The sequence below is a fragment of the Zalophus californianus genome, chromosome 14 (assembly GCF_009762305.2).
Source record: "Zalophus californianus isolate mZalCal1 chromosome 14, mZalCal1.pri.v2, whole genome shotgun sequence".
In the NCBI taxonomy this organism is placed as follows: domain Eukaryota; kingdom Metazoa; phylum Chordata; class Mammalia; order Carnivora; family Otariidae; genus Zalophus; species Zalophus californianus.
The window spans coordinates 48,070,536-48,090,850 of record NC_045608.1 but is presented as its reverse complement, the minus strand read 5'-3'; the positions used below and the strand labels follow the sequence as shown (position 1 = coordinate 48,090,850).

Genomic DNA, 20,315 nt, shown 5'->3' with positions numbered 1-20,315 from the left:
GTCAGCCCTTCTCAGAAATTACCCTTGGAAGAAGAGGGCTGCCATGTCATATGCCCTTTCCAGAAGCAGTCTATATCCAATAACTGGTTTATTTGGAAGCACAGGCCCAAACCTCTCATCCTAACATGGGACCATTCAGAAGGGCCAGCCTACGGTACAAGGTTCTCTATGGGATCAGGTGAAATTTTTGCCGAGACTGCGTTGCAACCCATTTTCTCCCTCTGTCCAATCCTGCCTCCTTCCTTTCTTTCACATGTGTTGATCTCGAGAACATTCTCTAATAAATTTTCTTCATGCTAACCTCCGTTTCAGAATCTGCTTTCTTGGGAATACAGTCTTCAACAGTCATACTCAAAGTGGGGTAGTTTGAGAAAGCACACACTAAGAGAGGATTCTCGGGCTAGATTATCCTCTGGCCTGCTGGCAATGAGTTACTGCCCCCCCACTCCCCAGTGGTGGTAGTGGATGAGGGCTAGACTGATCCTATAAAAGGTAGCCGTGAAATCGTTAAACTTTCATCACTCGTAAACTAAAATGGGGGTACCAATGAAAAGAAATGCACTAGTGGGTGCCTTGCAGCCAACATTTAGAAAATATGGAGGAGGGCGCCTGGGTGGCTCAGTCGTTATTTGTCTGCCTTCTGCTCAGGTCATGATCCCAGGGTTCTGGGATCGAGTCCCACATCGGGCTCCTTGCTCAGCAGGGAGCTGCTTCCCCCTCTCCCACTCCCCCTGCTTGTGTTCCTGCTCTTGCTATCTCTCTCTCTCTGTCAAATAAATAAATAAATCTTTAAAAAAATATGGAGGAAATGATAATCATATGAACAATTAAATTAGATGGCTATTGCTAGGGGAAACTGGTGCTTTAGAAAAAGATAATGAATGGTCAAGATTGGTTAGTCAATAATTAAAGACTAAGTGTGAAAAAGAAGGCCTTTTTGGCTGTAGTCAGGGACTTGGCAGAACCTAGTATGGGTTCCTTTTTCTGTGAGGTAAGAGCTATCATAGTGGGGAAAGGCAAACTCTGTAACTGTTACCACCTCATTAAAATAAAAATTAAAGAAAAAAGGCAACCTTGGGAGGTCAGGGGGTGGGTGTCTCTCTTAGGGATCTATATCATTCAGAAGTGGTCCCCATCATAGTCCCATTTAATTCCCAAGTCTGGCACTTGCAAAGACCAGGTGGACTCTGAAGGATGACGGTAGACTAGTACAAGTGCCACCAAGTGTAGCCCCATTGCTTCCATACTGCCACATGTGGTATCTTTTCTAAAGGAGCTTACTATTGACCTGAGGCATGTAGTATGCAGCCTTCAGTGTGGTAGTGCATTCTGTTTCAGCTCAATCAGAAAGGAGGATCAGAAACAGTTTGCGTTCCCTTGGAACAGAAAGTAGTATTCAGGGGCTCCTGGGTGGCTCAGTCGTTAAGCGTCTGCCTTCGGCTCAGGTCATGATCCTGGGGTCCTGGGATCAAGCCCTGCATCGGGCTCCCTGCTCCGTGGGAAGCCTGCTTCCCCCTCCCACTCCTCCTGCTTGTGTTCCCTCTCTCACTGTGTCTCTCTGTCAGATAAATAAATAAAATCTTAAAAAAAAAAAAGAAGGTAGTGTTCATTTACAGTTTATAAAGACAAATGTTAATAGCCACCTCTTTGTCATAATATAGTCTGAAGAGACCCACACTCTCTGGACATCCTGCAGAACATAGTTTTCTATTACATCAGTGACATTATGCTAACTAGACTAGATGTAGCAAGAAACAGTAAATACGTTGGAAACCACATTAAGGCATGTGCTTAAGAGAGTATGAGATGAACACCATGAAGATCCAGGGACTAATCATCTTAGTGAAATTTCAGAAATGCAGTGGTCTGGAACATGCCAAGACTTTCCATCCCAGAGTAACAAAAACAACAGTAATTATTGCATCTCATACTTCCCATCACAAAGAAAGAAATACAGTGGTCTCTCTTTGGGCTTGATGGCCATGTCTTCCACATGAGAGGCTGTCAGCTTTGCATGAGGCCCAGAACAGAAAAAAAGCTCTGTAGCAGGTCCAGGATGCTAGGCTAGCAGTCCTGCCAGTTGGGATACAGAATTCAGCTTATCCTGTAATTTTAGAGGTGTCTGATGTGAGAAAAGATGCTCCGTGGATTTTATGGCAAGCCCTAGAGTTCTGGAGCAAAAGCATGCCATCTATAGTGAATAATTATATGCCACCCAAAAATTAACTCCTAGCCAGCTGCTGGACCCTGGTAGGGTTGGAGCACCTGACAATGTGTAATCAAGTGACCATGTGGCCAGCACTTCCCATTATGAGACAGGTTTTGTCAGACCTACCAAGTCATAAAGTTGGACAAGCCCAGCAGCTCTCCAACGTAAGATGGAAATGATACATCTGGGATCCAGCCCAAGTAGAACCAGAAGGCAAAGTTAGTTGCACAAGCAGGTGCTCCAGACTGTCATGTCATCCACACTGTTATACGCGTACCTCTCTCTTAGGTCACATTCATGGGCAAATGAGATGTCTCTCATGAACAGCTGATGAAAGAAGAAAAAAAAGTGAGCTTGGTTCACAGATGGATTGGCTTAGTATATTTGTAAGCTGTGGTGGCTTAAAAATATGGCTGAAAATTCTTTGGCATTTTATGACCCTATATTTTGACACTATCAAAAGATAGAGTTCAGTTTTCCTCAGCTTGAATACAGGCTGGCCTTAGTAATTCAGTTCTAACCAATAGAATAAGGTGGAAGTGATGCTAAGTGATTTCCCTCCTGGATTTTTCTTCTTCTTGAGATGCTTGCTCTTGAACCTAGATACCACGCTTTGAGGAAGCGAAATATCCTTATTAAAAGGCCATGTATAGGTCTTGCAGCTGCTTTAGCAGCTGAGGTCCCAGCCAACAGTTAGCATCAACTGGCAGACATGTGAGTTAAAAGACTTCTCATGATTCTGTTCCCTAGATTTCAGCTGTCTCACTTGTTCCCACCAAGTTCTGCTCAAATTTTAGACATGTGAGAGGAAAAAACGTTATTTTGAACTACTACATTTGGGTTAGGTGGCACTAGATAACAGGAACAGAAGCTCCAATACAGCTCCAATTGGATTGGATTAAATCCAATCATGGATGGATTTAAAATGTAGTTGTGAGGGGAAATCTTCCTAATGGGCTTAATTTTGGGTGGTTCATCTGGTACATCGTCTTCACCTACCAAGGTCTGAGTATATATGGACTTATGTGCAGTAGCAAATGACTTGGACAGCTTGTCAGGGACCTGCTCCAAAAGAATGCTTGGAGGACTGGGAACACGATCTGGGGTAGAGGCATGTGAGTTGACATAGGGGAATAAGCATGAAAAGTGAAAATCTTATAATATGGTAATGCCCACCAGAGAGCATCTACCATGGAGGAAGCACTAAACAATCAAGTTGACACAATAATTCGGCCAGGTGGTGTGAACTAGCCTCTGTCATTGGCTATCACAGTGATGAAACAATAGACACACAAATGAAATAGCTATGGTGACAGGGAAGGAAGCTAAGCTTGCGCTCAATAGTCTGGGCTCTTACTAAGGCTGTTCTAGCTACTGTCACTGCTGAGTTTGAGCTGCCATCAACAAAAACCAACACTGAAACTAGCGCCCCCCCCCTCCCTCCCCATTTGTAACTATCTCTTGAGGCATGACTTGATGGCAAGTTGAGTATCTTGAACGTCTCCACCCTGAGAAGGACATCAATTCATTTTTACTAGAATTGGCATATATTCTTTGTCTCTTGTAGTCTATGCCCACACCACTATGTGAGGATTTATAGAGTGTTTCATCCACCTACATGGATCCCACATAACCTCACATCAGACCAATGGTCTCTGATTCACCAGGAAGTGGGGCTTCTATTATAGAATCCAGAGAGGAAGAAGGTATTTAGGATTCAGAAGTTTCACCTGGGTATGTCTTTACTACTTTGCCCAATTTTGATGTAAATGAATACTTACAGCTGCAACAGAAAGACTTGAGCAGGAGTTATGACCCCTCAGTAATGAGGGGCTGGGTCATCCCATCCGGTAAGTCACGTAGACCAGGAGAGTCTCTGAGAGGGAAAAGAATCTAGAATAGAGAGTAAAGAAGGGAAAAAATGAGAATCATTTGGTGCGCTGAGACAAGTTGCAGCTGTAGAGCTGTGGGTCATCCCACTAATCTTTCTTTTTTATGTTTCCTGCTAGAAAAGAGGCCCACCAGAATGCTGCAATTGCTGCATGCAGAACTTATAAAAAGAGATGGATCTAAGTGGTACAAGGGATGGACCATAGCAGATGCTGTGATATGCCATCTGGATCCTGCCTCAAGACTGAAGGACTTATTCCCCCAAGTTCCTGGGAGTTCTGCTGGTCAACGGCCTTCAGCAATCAGCACTTTTTTTGGTAATTGCCCTTGACTGAAGAGAGTTACCTTGCCCAAAGTCCCTAGCTTCCAGAACAGTCCTCAGTCAATGAGTGGTAAATGTAAGAATATAAAGTCTAGTCCTTCTGTCCCAATTCAAGGCTATTCTGAAGCACTGTCTATTCTAGTTATCTATCAAATAGATACATCAAATCACTGCTGCAGGGGTTCTGTGACTGAGGAATTTGGGAGGGGATCAAAGAAGTTATGGCCTTAGGGTCTCACATGATTTCCATCAGATAGTGGCTAGAGCTAAAAAACAGAGGGCTAAGACAGCTGGAGTTTGGCTGAGCATCTCTCTCTCTCTCTCTCTCTCTCTCTCTCTCTCTCTCTCTCGGTGTGTGTGTGTGTGTGTGTGTGTGTGTGTGTGTGTGTGTGTAATCTCAGGGTCTTGCCATTTGCTTTATTCATATGGGTTAGTTGGGGCTTTCTTATAACATGGTGGTCTCTGGCTAGTCAGATTGCTTATGTGGCAGCTAAATACTTCAAGAATGAGTATTCAAACAAACAATCTGGAAGCTGCATTTCCTTTTATGACCTAGCCTTGGAAGTCATGTATTTATTATTTTCTGTTGGCCGATATAGTCAGGAAGGCTTACCGGCGTTCGAGGAGAGAGGATGTAGACCCTTCTTCTCCATGGGAGGAGTATCACGGTCACATCGTGAGAACATGTGGCATAGGAGATTGCTGTCATTTTTTGGAAAATAGAATCTGCCACACCATTCCAGCTTTGGAGCTCTCATCAGGTGGCACTATGGACTAAATTGTGCCCTAGCGCTCCAGCCCCCCAAATTCATATCTTGAAACCCTCATCTCCAGTGTGACTGTATTTAGAGATAGGGATTTTAGGAGGAAATTAAGGTTAAATGAAGCCATAAGGGTGGAGTCCTAATCCTATAGGACTGCTGGCCTTATAAGCAGTGGAAGAGAGAGAGATCTTTTTCTCCGCACATAACTCAGAGCAAAGGCTCTGTGAGGACAGAAAGAAGGCAGCTATCCACAAGCCTAAAAGAGGGCCCTTACCAGAAACCAACTTTGCCTGACCTTCATCTGGGACTTGTAGATATAGAACTATAAGAAAATAAATTTCTGTTGTGGTAATTTGTTATGGTAGCCCTAGCAGACTAAGATAGATGGACTGAGTCATTTGTTGAGATTGCACTCCAGACCCACTTCTTCCTCTGTCCAATCCTTCCTTCTTTTCCACCACAGGTGTTTATCCTGACAGCACTTCCTGATAAACTTTTTCCATTATAATTTTCATCACCTAGTGTGTCTTCCAAGAAACCTGACCTGCAACAACCTGATTTAGGTTTCTCCTTCTGTGAAACACATGATAATGTTCCTTGCTCATTTTTCTACTGTTTCCCATCCTTTTCTTATTAATTTCCAGGAGTTCATAATCCTGTTTCAGTTTTAGAGATTACAAATATTTTTTCCCAAACTGTCATCTGTTCATTAACTTTGTTTATGATGCTCTTTATTTTGTAGACATATAGATGTTTTGGGCATCTACTCTAAGAGGTCCTTCCCTATCCCTAAGTTTCAAGTATGTTCTGTACAATTTTCTTCTATTACTTTATAATTTTACCTTTCTTCTTTAGATCTTTGTTCCATTTGGCATCCACTTTGAATATGGCGTATGTAGAAATTCAAGACTATTTTTCTCTCTGGAGTGTATGTTTTCCCTATATTCTTTTCTTTTTTTATTATGTTCAATTAGCCAATATATAGTACATCATTAGTTTTTGATATATCATTTCCCTTTTTCCCTGAGAACTTTTATGTTCTATTGATCAGTTTTCTTTTACTATTTTTTTAGTGGAAGCTTTTTATGATAAAGCATGCTCCTTTTTCCTTGATCCTCTTTTTTTTTTCCAAAATTGAACTGGCTATTTGTGTACTTTTTTACTCTACCAACATTTCATTTTTTTTTAATTTTTTTATAGATTTTATTTATTTATTCATGAGAGACAGAGAGAGAGAGAGAGAGAGAGGGGCAGAGGGAGAAGCAGGCTCCCAAGGAGCAGGGAGCCCCATGTGGGACCCGATCCCAGGACTCTGGGATCATGACCTGAGCTGAAGCAGACGCTTAACCATCTGAGCCACCCAGGTGCCCTCCACAAACATTTTAGAATAAATTTGTAGAGTTCCTAAAAAATTTTCTGCTGGGCATTTTTATTGGAATTACATTGCATGTGAAGATTGATTTGGGGAGGGTTGACATCTTCACTATTAAGTCATTCCATCAATGAACATGGTATAACTCTTCATCTATTCAGGTTATTAAAATGTTTTCAACTGTGGTAGAACTGAGACTCCTTATCTAGTGATACCTCTGTTATTCCCTGTTATTCATTTATCAAGGCAGACTTTGGAGACCTTAGCAGATTTAGAAACCTACATTGTTCATCTGATACTTTTTCTAGAAATAATAAATAAGTAGTCTTCCATAGTTATTTAAAGCCTATTGTTCAGTTAATAAAAGATAAGCAGTTGATAAATGGAAAAAGACTGAGCAATGCCTTTTGAAAACACAAATCCAAATGTTCTTAAGTGTAGGAAAATATTCTCAACCTCACCCATAATTAGGGAAATGCAAATTAGAAAAATAATGATGTACCACTATTTTACCTATCAAACGGACAATTTTTGAAAGTTTGATAATAATCTATATTAACATGGTGTGAGGAAGCAAATATTCATACACATTGCAAAGATTCCAGATTGATGCAAACTCTTTGAGGGAAATGTGTCAATGTATTTCAAAGTTAAAAATACACATAACTTTTGAACTTGTGGTTCTATGGGTGGAAATTTATCCTTCAAGTGTACTTGCACTTCTGTGCAAAGTTGTATAAAGAAGCCTATTCGTTATGGCCTTACTGATTGCAGCAAAAGGCCGAAACAAGCTAAATGGCCATCAGTAGGTATGGCTAAAAAATTCTTTGTGCTTGTACACCCATATAACAAAAAATTATTTGAGTTTTGAAAATAATTAGGTACATCTCCTTTCTGTGATGTGGAGTAATCGTGAAGACTGTTAAGTGGAAAAGCCACAATGCAAAATATGTGTAAAGTATACCTCAACTGTATAAAGCAAAAAGGATGCATTAATATACATGTTTGCATTCCCATAGAATATCTCTGGAGTGATAATTAAGAAACAGATAATAGTGGTTGCCTCTGGGAAGGATGGCTGGGAAATGAGGATGGAGGTAAGAGGAAGACTTTCTTTACATCCAAGATCCCTTTGAACTGTTTGATTAATTTTTTAATGATATCTACATATTAGTTTAAAAAGAAATTAATTAAAACAATTCCATAACTTAGTTTATCTTCTCACGTAAGTTGTAGAATCTTATCTCATATTAAGGAGGTTTTTCTGTATTTAGATTTGACCTAAAGATTTTGTCTTGTCAGTTTATCATATGGCCTTGTGTCCTTTTCTGCACATTCAAAGAGATTATTAGCAGAAATGTTTTTCTAGTAAAAATTGGAGGAAAAAAACCCATGATTTCAAAGTCTGTGGCAATGGTAACTCCTTCTAGTTGAAGCGCATGGGGACTGGAATCATGTTTCATTCCATTTGAACAATACTGAAGGGAATCTGAAGAATTCCTAATGGACATGTGTTCTGGGCTGAATTGTGTCCCCTCCCCCCATTCATAGGGTGAAATCTACCCTGTACAACCTCAGAATGTGATTGTATTTTGAGATAGGGTTTTTAAAGAAGTAATGAAGTTAAAATGTGGTCATTAGGGTGAACCCTAATCCAGTGTTACTGGTGTCCTCATAGGAAGAGGAGATTTGACACAGGTGTGGAGGTAAGACCATGAGAGGATATAGCAAGAAGGTGCAAGCCAAGGAGGGAGGACTCAGGAGAAACCAATCCTGCCACCATCCTGGCCTCCGACTTCCAGGCTCCAGAATTGTAAGAAAATAAATTTCTGTTGTTTAAGCCACCTAGTTTATGATACTTTGTTATGGCAGCCCTAGAAAACTAATACGACATGATAACTCAAAGCAATCTTATGTAATGGAAAGAGAGTAATGACATCAAATATTTAATAGATGAACTTTTCTAGGACACTAGTTTTGGACTATTTCAAATGGACTGATTCTGGAACTTTTCCAGGGGATCAGGGCCTCACCTCCAGTAATTAGCATTTTGAATTTGAGTGGGATGATAGCAGAGTGGAGGTCGACATTGGTGAAACCAGATAGAAATAGGTGTTGTGAATGTGGGTGTAATCTCAAGCCAGAATTACTGGAAAATAGGGGAATCTTGGTGATCTTGCAAGTGATGCTTTAAGATAGGTAACAGAAGAGTCTAATTTACACATTAGGCAGATGGCTGAGTGCAGGTCGAAATCTTTCTCTCCTAGAAAACACTTCAAAAAAATATTCATAGCCATTCCTAAAAATAAGAATGAGAACTGTCTGTAAACTAGAAAAAAGGGGGCACCCTAAAAAGATGGCAGTGATGGGCAACCCTCACTGCCAGGCCAAATCAGATGCTGCTGATAAAAGGCTAGGTTAGTCACTGCTCAAAGGCCACCCGTGCAGAAAGGTCACTCTATCAGGAATTATCACAACTCAGGATTCATGCTGGAGAATTCTTCTACAGAGTGCCTGCTGGAGATCCTTTTCTAATTTCAGCGGCAACAGCCTCGTATAGTTGCATTCATGTCTAGATACACATTGAGCAGATCCAACCTTAAGCGCATACCTTCTCTGATTTATGCCCTAGGGCCTTCTTCCAAACTAAGGGAAACATCTTGGCCCATGGACAAACATAGTCCAAAAGTATGAGGGTGTCAGCAGTCCCAGGGGCAGCCTTTAACTAATGGGGGATGGAAATCCTTTAGCAAACCATTCTAGAAAGGGTCTTTGTGCTTCTCAGAGGTCCCGGGTGAATAGAACAACCTCCACGTATTCCCTTACATTGGCTTTTCCGGTTTATCTACCTTGCTTTGCTCCTTTGCTTGTGCTTCTTGGGATTTCTTTAAAAAATATTTCTTATACCACCTTCTCAAGCTCTGTTTTGAGGAAACCTAAACTAAGACTGAATAACCAAGAATTACCTACTATCTGTTGATGGCCAACACAATGAAAGAGAGACGATTATTAGCACATATATAAAATTTCCACACCAGAAAGATGAGAAATAATATAAACAATCCAAAAATGATTTTAAGAATATATAATATCATCAGAGGGATAAAGGAATTTTTCCAAACATGATATATGAACAGGAGATTATTAAACTACAGGAAGTACTTAAGAAATAAGATCTGGCAGTTAAAATTTCTTAAAGATGAAAACGGTGATTGTTGAAATAAAAAATTCACTAAGTGGGTTGACCAGCATACTGGATACACTTGACGAATGAATCGATGAATTTAAGTGAGGGGAGTTATTCTCTCTGCGAATGCAGCCCAATGACATGAAGTTTGAAATTTCAGATATGAAGGGGAGATTTGAGGTTTCACCACTTGTTGAGTAGGACTTATGAGACAACTAGAACTGGGTTCTAGTGAGGCAGGAGGGAAGTCCACACAGGAAGAAATCATTCTAAGGATTTCCATAACTGAAGAGAGACTTCAAATCGAGAGCCCATCAGATGCCATGCAGAATGAATTATAAACGAGAACATGCATGCATATATGAATGAATATTTCAGGGACATAAATTTGAGCAACTTCATTTGATTCTTATTCACTCTAGAGTTATTGATGTTTTTATGGATGGGTGGTTTCAAATGATACAAACTGTTTTTATTCCGGAGAAAAGACTATTGACAGCAAGAGAAGCAAATTGAAATGAGTGTTTAAGTAATGACCGGCTAAATTGAAGTTTTAAGCGCAATCTCATTAATTATTCTGGCCAGGAAAAATTCCTACGTATCCTCTTTATTAAGGGATTGGACAATAAAAATATCTGTGTATTAATAAATCTGATCCTTTGGTTGAAGGAAAAACGACTTTCAGAAAGATCATGGCTGGTCACCTTCCTGGATTTAATTGGACCCTGTTAAGATTAATGAAGCCAGCTCTATGGAGCAGGCTGCCACCGCTGGTCATATAGTTTGCTTCCTACATCAGTCTCATTTCCTCCCCTTAATCGATGAAATGGAGAGTGGTGGTCTATACAACCGATTCAATGACTCATCTTTGGGTGCCAATTATTTCCTACATGATACCAAAACAATTGTTCACTGCAGTTACAAAAAGAAAGCAAGCACACTGGCTAGGTTATATAGACAAAACATTTGTGCGTGTTGAATTTTTCACCCTTCGATTGGTTGATTTGACATTGTGCAGGCACAGCCTGTCCTTGGCAGTGAGGTGCTATTGTTTCCACTGCGCTTGCTTTGTAGGCTGCCTTTCCTTTATGTAGAGGGATCTATTTACTTTACTGGTCTTTTGACAGCCTAGCAGCGTTGCCTCTTTCTCATAGCTAAGTACTGAAGAAGGGCAAATCCATATGTTCCCCACAGTCTAACCCTCTCTTGCCTTGTTAAGCAGTCTCTGACCTGAATCTGGAGGAAAGCCTTCCATGAGCTCTGGTAGATCTGAGCGACCAGAGGTAGTACACATGCTTTACCATATCTTAAGGGAAGCAGCAGTTTGTCCGTGATGTTTGATAGCTTTCTTTATCTTAACACAAAGATCTCTGGGGCACACTACGGTCTCTCAACATGTCCCTATTTAACTACACTCCTTACTTTTAGCTGCTTGGGCTCAGCTAACCAAATGGTGGCAGAGATGTGTATAGGCGATCTTAAATCATTCTGATTTTCCCAAGTCCCTCTGCAGTTTTCGGATGGAACATATGGCAATGTTATGTCTATTTGAAAAAGCCTTTGCATCATATGTTTATACAACTGCTCACTATCCCAAGACAAAAATTCTTTTCCTGTTATTGCCCATTTGCTGACTAAAGAAATTATCCTCTTTATGTATTCTGGTACTTTACCTTGATATCTTACATGTTTAATTATGTAGCCCTCAGTCCATAATCTATATCTTCATCATCTAAGGCCATTTTGCTTCTGTGATTCCAAAGCTTAATGGTATGTTGGGAGATAAAGAAGAGATATTTGAAAAATTCTACTGTTACTCTTTTGAAGATTTTTTTTTTTTTAAATCATAGAATCACAAGTAACAGAGTCAATAGGGAAAGATCAGTAAATTCTCAGATGTTTCTTATACATTTCTCAATGAAGTGCTACTAAAAATGATAATACCTTAAACCTTTCATACCAAATAATCCAACTTAGACTTCACAGATTGTATACAAGATAATGAGAATGGTTCCACTTACCCTATAAATGCAGTCACCCCAAATGCTGCAGAGTGGAATGTTGTGGTCATTTGACCCACATCGGCTCCAAAACTCCATAGAAGACAGTCAGGAAGAGCCTTGGAAAATCCAACTGAACCTAATTTTTAGACAATAAAACTGACTGTAGGAGAACAGTAGTAAGAATCAGCAATCATGGGAAGTTCATAATCTAATATGGGCCATAGAACAGCCTATGAGTCCTGTTGGAGGTTTTTCTTATAAAGGAGATTTACAACTTGCCCCCCGCCCCCGCCCTGCCCCCAATTTAAAGTCCTTCAACCATTTCCAGGAATACATTTTTCTCTTGGAGATCCTCTGTACTCTATGCCTTTTATCATGTCACAGCTGAGTGAATGATTCTAACTGGAATTATTTCCTGTTTCTATGATACGAACTTGCCTCTATTGCACTAATGGAATCAATGTCAATTTTAGCCCATAATTTTCATGAGAGCTTATCAGGAGTGTTGAGATGGGGCAATGCAACATTTAAATATTTTAAGGTTGAAATTTGACAATTACATGGCCATTCATTACTTTGTGAATGTTTTGCCGAGGTCTCAAGTCAAAGTGTCTCTGAAATGTGAAGCTTAAACTGGTTGACCCGGGAACTCCTTGGAAGAAGTTCTAGTACATTAGCTAATGCGGCACTAAGTCTAACCTGAATTGGTCATCACCTTTTGCATGCAAACCAAGGGTATTGGATTTGTGGCTTTTGCTAGCATTGTAGAAAAGGTTTTTTAAAAATACATTTCTTGATAGTGCAAAACTAGCAAAAGCCACAAATGGAATGGGTTTGCTTCTCATGGAAAACGTTTTGCATCCTGGAGCTCTGGTAAGCCTCTATAGTACTTTGCGGTTTGCAATTCCAATCTCAGAGCAGGTCTGTTATCATCTTAGTTCCTTGAGAAGCTGAACAAGTCCCACATAGACCACCAGAGTGGTCTATGGGATCTTGCCCATCTCTTTGGTGGGCTAATGTTTCTCCATCAGTTTCCAGCTTCATAACAATAGGACCAAAAATCATACTCAAGAAAGCAATTTGTCTACCCTAGATGAGTAGACAGTGGGAATGTCAGACATCAGTGTATCTAAAGATGGATTCAATGGTAAAATGAAATGGATCAGTCAAGCTAAAAGAGAGAAAGTAACAGCTATTAGAGGCCATGGCCACAATATTTGAAAATTCATGCAACGTCAGCCATACTTGGACAAAAGTACATAAAGCATGTAACAATTTGGGACAACCTATCTTTCAGACTATATATTTTCTGTTGTCTTGTCTATTTATCTGTACACCAAGAAAATAAATGAGAAGGCTCTAGATTATCTATCTTATCTAAAGAGAAGAGGTAGAGATAGGAAAAAAAAAGTGCTAAGTTTCCTTCTACCTTATGCTTTCAAAAAACCATGGTCTAAAATCTTGATTCACTGCATTGCTGACCTTTGATCTAACCATTCACTTTTGATCGCCAAGTCTAAGGGTCCTATCTCTCTACTTTTTGTTGCTAGTGACCTTTTCAGTCTCATTAAAAGAGTGGACTCACGAAATTGGGAACAAAGAGAGAAGGTAAATGCAAATGAGTTAGGTCTGTTCTATTCTTTAAGTTATACATTGATGAGAGATAAAATGGGGAGAGGCCCGAAACAGTTAGTTAAAAACAGTCTTTAAATTATCTGTGGATTTATTGATTTGTTTTACTTCTATATAGTTGACTGAAAATTGGTCATGTGTAGAGCATACATGCATTCATTACATTCCAGTTTCTATGTATTGTTTAAGACATTAATTAAAGGATGACTTACTCAAAAAATATAACATTGTACCTGTGATAAGCAGTAGCAAGGAGACGCACATGCTTAGTGAGCATATGATAAAGAACCATTAGAGAAGGCAATCAAAGAGTGATTACTGGACTGGATCTGCTGGATGGAAAGAAGCTAACTGGACCAAGCTGAGGGCAGAAGAATGTTCCAGGCAGAAGGAATAGCATGTGCTATATGGCTTTGTAATATGTGGGAGCTTGGTGCTCTCGAGAAAAATGAAGATACAATCAGCACTTCCAGGAATGATTTATGCTCCTGGAAAATCACTGTTTTGGTGCAGAATGCACACCCCCCCCCCCCAGATATCTTGGCCAGTATAATATTCATGGAAAAAAATAGGAATAGAAAGAAGGTCAAAAAGGCTGTTTGGTTCACATCACTAATTGTACCACCATGTTAGAACAAAGAACTAACCTAGAAAATGCTTTGTGTAGGCCCCTTTTCCCTTTGGATCTCATTAAGAATGACCACAACAAATCAGCCCAACCAACCAAACAACCAATAAACAAACAACAACAAGAAATGCCAAACCTCAGCATTTCAGTATACAAGAGTCCAATTCAATATAAAGGTATATTTTACTTGGAAATGGGACTGCTGTTTCCCAGCCAATTCCCAGAATTGATTTTGAACCCTTATCACTTCAAAAATTGGGAAACTCTCCATCAGTTGCAAGCTCTGGAAGAAAAAAATCACACGGTTACTTTCTTGGAGATGAAAACTAGATCCAGGGGTGCCTGGGTGGCTTGGTTGGGGTTAAGTGTCATGATCTCAGGGTCCTGGGATCAATCCCCGCATCGGGCTCTCCACTCAGCAGCAAGTCTGCTTCTCCCTCTCCCTCTGTGATCTCTGTCTTGCTCACTTTTAAATAAATAATAAAATAAAATCTTTTTTTTTTCATAAAAGACAACTAGATCCAGCCTTCGCTCTAGACCCTACGTATACAAATCAAGAAAAGCATGGGGTGGTGCAGGACCCTGTAAATTAGCTGGTACTCCATCCGAAGAAATATGCAAGGCTGGGGCAGCAGAATTGCCACCACTGGACTGCAGAGTGTCAAATCGTGCCATGCAAGGAGGGGGAAGTCAGTGCTACGGATGCTGTCTCAATTGAGAACGTCAGTGGCCTCTGCCTGGGTGGTATTTCCTGGAGAGTCTCATCTGGGCATCTCATGAAAGTTTTCCAAATTGGGGCCATCCTTTTGTCACTACCAGCCAAAGCTGCTTTTCTTGTGGAAGTTTTCATGGCAGGATTACTGCTTAGCATCTGTCACAACCAACACAGAGAATCTCTGAGAACCACTGATCATTTGTATCCAAGTAATGAGGTTGTCCTTCTTAAGAACGTGATGCCTGAATTGTATGCTGACTAGGGGAAAATGTCTGACTGTGGCCATCAAGCTTTGTTTTTTTTTTTTTTTTTCCTTTTTCCCCTCTCCCAAAGCTTGTATAATTGATGATTCTTCCTGCCAGTGTACGTTTTTAAGCACAAAATTCATTTTAATAGCGTTTTTTGCTTATTAAACAAACCACTGTGTTTTTTCCCCTCCCTGTTTACTTCCACAGCCAGAATCACAGAAGCAGAAAACAAATCAGCCTAATTTTGCCATGAACTTTGCTTTTGACATCTTTCTATTTTTCAAAGAGAATAAATGTGCTGTTACTTGACTGCTCTCTTTCAGACTGAAGAAACGGAGAGCTATTTTCGAAGCTCCTTAAATCAGAGGCTATGGCTTTTTACAAAAGCAGCCCCACAGGACATCAAGACTGTGTTTGGAAACATATGTGATAAAAAAAAAAGAAGAAGAAACAAACCGTAAAAATGAACAGGGATCACCTTGTAATTGGGCAGAGAGGGCTTCCTGCTGCTCTCTGTGTTTTTCTAAAAGCCATTGCTTCTGCATTTCTCACCTTTTGCTGTAAGAGATTGTACACAAAATCTCCAATTGCCAAGCAAATCACAGCCGAGAGTCAGACCCCCTGTTTGGAAGAGACCTTTCTCCCCTCAATATTCTCTTTTATTGATGTTATGGAAAGAAATTAGAGATACACAAAGAATCAAGGGTAGTTATACTGAAAAGGCAAGTCTTATACAAAGAACCCTGAGCGAGGTCTTACAACACGCCAACATCCACATGGGGATGACATCCGACAGCTCAATAAAGTTTAATTGTTTCACTGCTGTGCTTCCAGGCAGACACCTTGCATGCCAATGGAGGGCATGTGCCTTGTAAATAAAATGCATCATTATTATTTTACTTAATATCACGAAATAGCTGTTAGCTCCCCAGCCAGCGGAGGAGCAAGGAAGTCTGTGGTGCGGTGTGTCTTGGGAATGACACATCCCCCCATCTCAGCCCAGAATCTACCCGTGACTCTTAGGGAGAACTTCTGTAAGTGTTCCTCCTCTTCAGTTTCTCCTTCTCCGAAGCGGGGTCAAAAAATAATCGCTATACCTACCTTTCAGAGCTCAGCGCAGCAGGGATCGTTGAATATGCGTATGGTTATTAATCACAAATAACATTTATTGGCTGCCCACCATTTTAATGGCTCTGGTTGAGGAATAATACAAGGATTTATTTAAAATGTAAAGATAGCATGATTAGTTTTTAAGATGTTTGCCATCTTTGAGTTGTGTTTTCCAGAACAATTTTGACCGTAGTCCAATTTTTCAGGTGCGCAGGCACAGAAAATTATTAGCGTGAAAATCTGTGAGAATTTTAGAATGTGGTGAGTCTTCGGTGAGAAGGCTCAGGTAGAAGAGATAATCTCTGGTTATGCCGGGATGGTCTGTCTAGTTATAATTTTTTGTCACACACATATCCTCACTAAAAGATAAAGTTAAGGGAAAGTTAAGGGAAAAAATGCTTTTTTTGGGCGTTCTCCTGCCGTTCCGCTCCCCGCCAGCTTCAACTATGTTCTCCGCCCTCGCCCGCCCTGCCGGCGCCGTTCTCCGCCGCAGCTTCAGCACCTCGGCCCAGAACAATGCGAAAGTAGCCGTGCTAGGGGCTTCCGGAGGAATCGGGCAGCCTCTTGCGCTTCTCCTCAAGAACAGTCCCTTGGTGAGCCGCCTGACCCTCTACGATATTGCTCATACGCCCGGAGTGGCCGCCGATCTGAGCCACATCGAGACCAGAGCAACCGTGAAAGGCTACCTCGGACCTGAGCAGCTGCCGGATTGCCTGAAAGGCTGCGATGTGGTGGTTATTCCAGCAGGAGTCCCGAGAAAACCAGGCATGACCCGGGATGACCTGTTCAACACCAATGCCTCCATTGTGGCCACCCTGTCTGCTGCCTGCGCCCAGCACTGCCCCGAGGCCATGATCTGCGTCATTTCCAATCCGGTGAACTCCACCATCCCAATCGCAACGGAAGTTTTCAAGAAACACGGAGTCTACAACCCCAATAAAATCTTCGGGGTGACGACCCTGGACATTGTCAGAGCCAACACTTTCATTGCGGAACTGAAGGGTTTGGATCCTGCTCGAGTCAATGTTCCTGTCATTGGCGGCCATGCTGGAAGACCATCATCCCCCTGATCTCCCAGTGCACTCCCAAGGTGGACCTTCCCCAGGACCAGCTAACAGCCATCACTGGGCGGATCCAGGAGGCCGGCACAGAGGTGGTGAAGGCCAAAGCTGGAGCAGGCTCGGCCACCCTGTCCATGGCGTACGCCGGAGCCCGGTTTGTCTTCTCCCTTGTGGATGCGATGAACGGAAAGGAAGGAGTTGTGGAGTGTTCCTTCGTTAAGTCCCAAGAAGCAGAGTGTGCCTATTTCTCCGCCCCGTTAATGCTGGGGAAAAAGGGCATTGAGAAGAATCTAGGCATCGGCAAGATCTCCTCTTTCGAAGAGAAGATGATCGCGGAAGCCATCCCCGAGCTGAAGGCCTCCATCAAGAAGGGAGAGGAGTTTGTGAAGAACATGAAATGAGAGGGGCAGCCAGCGAGTCCGCTTCCCCAGCTTACGAAGGCATCATGTCCCTGTAAAGGCATCTCCTTCCCCCTGTGTTTTGAGTTGCGTTAACCACAAGTGTTGTGTTAGCGTCGCCATCCCTTCCAAATCACCGGTCTGTCTGTGGGCGCATCAGTAAAAGCAGGCTTTGATTTTCTTTTAAAAAAAAAAAAAAAAAAATGCTTTTTTTGAAAAATATTGTGTACAAAGGCATACAAAGGGTGTAAGAATAGCACCCGGGATGAGAAAAGCAAACAGCTGTAGGAGTAGGCAAGAATAATAAAATGCATGCATATATAATATGTCTCTTGTCCTAAAATGAATACGTTGAGGAAGTTTACTCTCTTCGCATGGGACTAGCAGTTTTTTGCATGCATACAAGCCTGAAGCATGTACATTTTACATTAGATGTTCCAGATATGTTTTACAATGAGTGAGGCATAAGCTGCAAAATTATGGGGCAGGAAGATTATATCCTACTTTTTTTTTTTAGTAGGCTTTAAAATTTACTGTATTTTTCCCACACTTTAAAAAAAAAAAAAGAAACACCTTCTTGTGATGCTAGTGAATTACTCTTTTCATCCATATGTTTATGGCATGTAAACTTCCCTGTATGGATGGATAGACAGGAACATTATTCTTGGAATTTGTTGACAACATGGGTACGATTTTTCACTTCACCTATTCTCAGGGAATTCTGCAAAGTCATAAATTCAATGTTAGCTGGCTAGAATGTTTCGAAAAAAAACTCCACACACCCAACTTAAACATAGTGTATTGCTTGATTCCAAAGAAATCTTCATGGCATATTGGAAAATGAATGCATTTTGGCTGCTGTACTGAAGACAGGTCCGCTTGCTGATGGTAGAAACAGCAGCTAGACTTGAATTCACCCTCTGTGTCATTGGTGATGCTTTATGTACGGCTTTATCGTTTTGTGTGCATGAATGTGTAGTGGACAGGACAAGACTCCAGAATACAAAGAAAAAGAATATCCAGACACAGAGAAAGAGGGAAGTTAGGTAGGAAAAAAGAGACCTTGCTGGATAATGGGGCTGACTGCCCTCTTCTGCATGCTCACTGAGGAAGTTTTCCAGGGACAAATGCTGGTGCTTTATGGTCCAATTCAACTGCCCCTGGCTGCGTTCAGCAGCTATCTATCATAGAATCTTTTTCCCCATTTTTTTCCCCTCCTGACTTCATGTTCAGTTAACACCGAGTTCTGTTCCTTTAAGATATACCTGCCATCTTGAATACTCTCAGAGATCTTTCCTCCTCTCTTCTGACATATACAGACTTGGCTCAGAGGTACTTTGCAGCAAATGATTCTTGGCCCCAGGGATCTTACTAATGCCCCCTGTTTTCTCTTCTGATAATTAGATGGGTGCCTTTTTAGGTATCTGTATGCTATACTCTCTTTTATTTGCTGTAAATTCAAAGCTGAAAGAAACCGAGGGGATCTGCCCTTGAGTTCACAGTTCAGTGACTATCATCACCAGTGCATTATGACAGCATGTGCTATAAGCCAAGTGTTCTGGGGACATGAAGGACGGGGTGACGGAGTGCCCATGGAGGCTGGGAAGCCTTCACAGAGGAGAGAACCCTTGAGTTGGGTTTCTGCTAGAGTTTTAAGGTCTTCTTTGAAGATCAAATGCTACCACTCACGTCTCTCTCATTCTAGGGGTCTGACTGTTGGGGTTTTGCATACAAAAAATTGAGCCATTAGCGAGGATGTGGAGAAAAAGGAGCCCTCGTGCACTCTTGGTGGGAAGGCAAACTGGTTCAGCCACTGTGGAAAACTGTGGAGGTTCCTCAAAAAATTAAGAACAGAACTACTTTATGATCCAGCTTTTGCACTCCTGGGTATTTACCCCCCAAAATACAAGGCCACTTATTCAAAGGAATATATGCTCCCTTATGTTTATAGCAGCATTATTTACAATAACCAAGATATGTAAGCGGCCCAAGTGTCCGTTGATTGACATATAGATAAAGAAGACACGGTGTATATATATATATATATATATATATATATATATATATATATATATATATAATGGAATATTATTCAGCCATAAAAAGGATGAAATCTTGCCATTTGCAATAACATGGATGGAGCTAGAGAGTATAATGCTAAGTGAAATAACTCTGTCAGAGAAATACAAATATCATATAATTTCACTCTGTTCACCCTGTGGATGTTAGGCTCTCCTCCGTCAGATTAGCTGCTGCCAACCTCTTCTGTCTTTGAGGGGGAGAAGGTCAGGAATGAAGAGGAAGGTGCAGTGCCATCCCAAAGATTTCTGTGGAGTGTCTCTAAGGGAAGATGTCAGAAAGTGAAGAGGAGAAGGAGGATTCTCCCTCTATATGTGCAGGGCGGGTAAGGGTTTGTCGGGGAAATCAAAGGGAAGCAATAATCTGTTCAATGGAGGCTGCATGATAAACCGAGGGTATTTGTGAAAGAGACGTCTTTCGTCTGTGAGGGGAGTAGAAGGGAAACTGTAGAAGATAGGACAGAGAATGTAGGCCTGGAAGACATTTTGAAGAGTCTGAGAATTATGCTAAGTAGTGTGGGCTTAATTCTGTTGGCCAAGTGGAATCATTACAACGGGGAAGGGACACTGTCATATCTGTGTGTGCATGTGTCTGTGTTTAATAAATTTTTATTTTGAAATAGTTTAAGACCCACAAGAAATGACAAAAATAGTTTATAGAGTTCCATGTACACTTTACCCAGACACCCCCAATGATA

At 41.2% G+C, this 20,315-nt stretch overlaps 1 long non-coding RNA gene and 1 pseudogene across 2 annotated transcripts in view; both read left to right on the top strand.

Annotated features, from left to right (window-relative positions):
* The first annotated feature begins 3,650 nt into the window (after nt 1-3,650).
* The window catches only part of LOC113913155, a 103,320-nt gene continuing 86,655 nt past the window's right edge, over nt 3,651-20,315 (top strand). The window contains exons 1-4 of the long non-coding RNA XR_003517110.2: nt 3,651-4,059; nt 4,219-4,416; nt 7,577-7,654; nt 8,236-8,370. This is a non-coding gene — a long non-coding RNA (uncharacterized LOC113913155). The remainder of the gene's footprint in view (nt 4,060-4,218; nt 4,417-7,576; nt 7,655-8,235; nt 8,371-20,315) is intronic.
* On the top strand, nt 16,498-17,736 carry LOC118356261 (annotated as a pseudogene). The gene has a single exon (XR_004819596.1). The product of XR_004819596.1 is annotated as a malate dehydrogenase, mitochondrial-like (transcript).